General features: G+C 33.8%; 1 long non-coding RNA gene across 1 annotated transcript in view; it reads right to left on the minus strand.

Moving 5' to 3' along the window:
• Positions 1–2,423, minus strand: part of LOC111083423 — a 6,551-nt gene extending 4,128 nt beyond the window's left edge. The window contains exons 1-3 of the long non-coding RNA XR_002609025.1: positions 2,246–2,423; positions 1,737–1,861; positions 1,472–1,529 (exon numbers count right to left, since the gene is read on the minus strand). This is a non-coding gene — a long non-coding RNA (uncharacterized LOC111083423). The remainder of the gene's footprint in view (positions 1–1,471; positions 1,530–1,736; positions 1,862–2,245) is intronic.
• Positions 2,424–2,844: the final 421 nt, after the last annotated feature.

Raw genomic sequence — 2,844 nt, forward strand, 5'->3', positions numbered from 1 at the left:
AAAAAAAAACTTGAAAATAAACATTTACGTCCAAGTCTTCTTGGTATTGTTACGACAGCGGAAGTCACGTGACGCTAGTAACACGTCATGATATTCTAGAAGGATCGTGTCAACTCTGGTCTTCTCTACGCACCCTCTATTCTTGTATACAAGTGCGCCAGATAAAGCGAAATTAATTAATCGGAATAGAATTGCAGACAAATAGACGGATAATCGAGGCAAGCGCGGTAGTGACCGTAAGTAAAGTGCGTGAATCGTTGTGAATTATAGCGTGAGTTTAAGTTAAAGTGACTGTTGAAATTAAGTGTATTGCAAAGTTGAGTTGAGAAAGAATAAACTAGTTTTATTTAAGAAAGGACTTGTATCGCTGAAGTTTCTTGGGAAGAATTTTTACGGAAAATTAACAAACGACCAGAGACGTAACAATATTATACAATGGATAGCGGTCACGTGATATTCGTGGCCTTATTAAACCAATTCGTGAAATAAGATTGTTTTCCACAGAATTAACTGAACTAATTTTCCTCTCCCTAAAGTTATTGATGAAAATACAACTTCAAGCTGTATCGATAAAACTCAAATAGATTAAAAACTGCTGCTACTTGAATGCTTGTCATCTTGTTCCTACATGGAAACAATTATTATGAAACAGAAGTAATTATTTCGTCATTACATTCTGTGATCCCAGGGAGAAGAGGGTAATGACCTAGAGGGATTGTAAAAGACGCATTTATGCTTTTGCTAATTTTAAAACTAGCCTATTATAAAATTAGATGGCCTAATGTTTCGAACTCCAAGATCGATATCCAGAGAACTGTTCCATTTGTTAGATGAACTAATAAAATAATGGAAAAAAAAGATTCCGGTGGTAAAACTAGAGGGCGCAGTTGTCGCTAAATTAATTAATAAAGGGCGCTGTTAGTGAAAATTGTATGACGAGAATAATAAAATCTAACGTCAAACATGGTGTATTTCGTTCTGAATAGTACTTGATAATGATCCTTATTGGACTCAAACTCCTCCCTGGAGTCAACGTATGGATCGTAAGTATTCAAAAATTATATTTGGCATATTATATGCTGATTTTATGGACTCCGGTATACAATTTTATGGATAGCACCCTCTATTGAGGATTAGTTCCATCAGGGTAATAGTCTCATTGGTTCGTCTACAAATTGTAGTTCTGCAATTATCAGTTTGAGTTATGAACGTTAGGATAGGTCAACTGACATTATAATAATCCCAATTTTTTTTACTCATTATTCTTAATAGAATAATCGAGAAGAAGCACTATAAATTTAGTCAATCAAAAATAATAATCCACACGTCATTCAAGAAGATCAAAACTCATTTCTCTAAACAACTTCATTAAAAAGTCAAGTTGTACAAGTCAACATTGTTATTATTGATTTTACTTCAAAATTTTCAGTATTTTATTTTCGCCCTTTTAGATATTATTCTTCAAACTTACCATCAAAAGGCAGAAGATACGTCATCAGAGTACAATCGTTCTTCTTCCATCTACGTCTCTATGGAAACAAATATGATGACGTAATCACCGTGATAAGAATTTTATCAATGAATAAATAAATAAAATCTTACTAGTTTATTAACCAAGTCGTTTTAAGTTTATGGAATTATTTTGTTTTAACATTCGAAAAGTGATTCTCCGATAGGACAGTAATAACCTCCCCCCCCCAAAAAAACAACAACAACAACAAGACAAGTATTATTACCTATATTTACTGTTGAGTATGATGTCATTGGTAAAACAGGTTTTGCGAAAAAATTCCAGGGTCGAGTTGTCGGCCTTAACAACTAGAGCATCGTAAGGGCCTACTAGTGATGGATTCTTTGGTTTCTGATAATAAAAACAAAAGTTGGGATAAATCTCCGAAATACCATAAAAGTTTGATAAATTGGGTCAGTTATTTCACTCTTACACAACAATGCAATTAAAAATAAAAAGTCAGATGTAAAATAAATGAAAATAAGTTTGTTATTATATTAGCAATTCGTAAAAACTTAAAACCTAGTAACAACCGCTACCAATAGATGTCGCCCATAGTATACATTTTTGCAACAGATTCGATTGACAAAGAGCGTCACATCGTATCGTGTTTGTTTTCATCGCCACAAAATTCGGTTTGTTTGTGGTTAAACGTAATTCTACACAGTGGGCTATTTGTACTGTGCGTACTAGCATCAAAACCCATCTTAAATATTTATACGCGATTAAACTTACCGCTGAATGATTTGTGGGTTCGCCACTAGAAGATATTAGAGCTAGGTACTTCTTAAAGCTGATTCATGATATTAATGTCATGCGGAATACAACACTACATAAATTAAACCAAAGCACCCCTTTCGCAAGGTGGACCTTTCTTCTAAAAGGTCAAGCGCCGCCAAGCGGTTAATGTGGCAACCCGAGTAGCCGAGGTTCCGTTATCAATAATAATAATAATAATAATAATAATAATAATAATAATAATAATAATAATAATAATCGCGCTCAGCACAGAGTTAAAATAAAAAGTCAAATCCCACTTTAAGGTCTGATAAATGTAATTCAAGAGTTAGAAATGTTTACTAGTTAACTTCCCTCTAGTCTATCAGCTCGAAAGTCGGAACGGCTAAACGCTTATATCGCACATACAGCTACGTGCACAATCCTACAAACCTGTTTGAAGAGCGAATGGGAAGTTTACATTCTAAAGCAGGTTGTCGGTTCTATCGTTGATAAATCTCAACCCAGTTTCAAAGTCAAACTTTTAATATTTAGTGGTCAGCAAATATAATGTTAACGAAACTGTTCCAAAATTACTTAGTTTGAAAACTTGGAAA

Source organism: Limulus polyphemus, unplaced genomic scaffold (genome assembly GCF_000517525.1).
Source record: "Limulus polyphemus unplaced genomic scaffold, Limulus_polyphemus-2.1.2 Scaffold9458, whole genome shotgun sequence".
Taxonomy (NCBI): domain Eukaryota; kingdom Metazoa; phylum Arthropoda; class Merostomata; order Xiphosura; family Limulidae; genus Limulus; species Limulus polyphemus.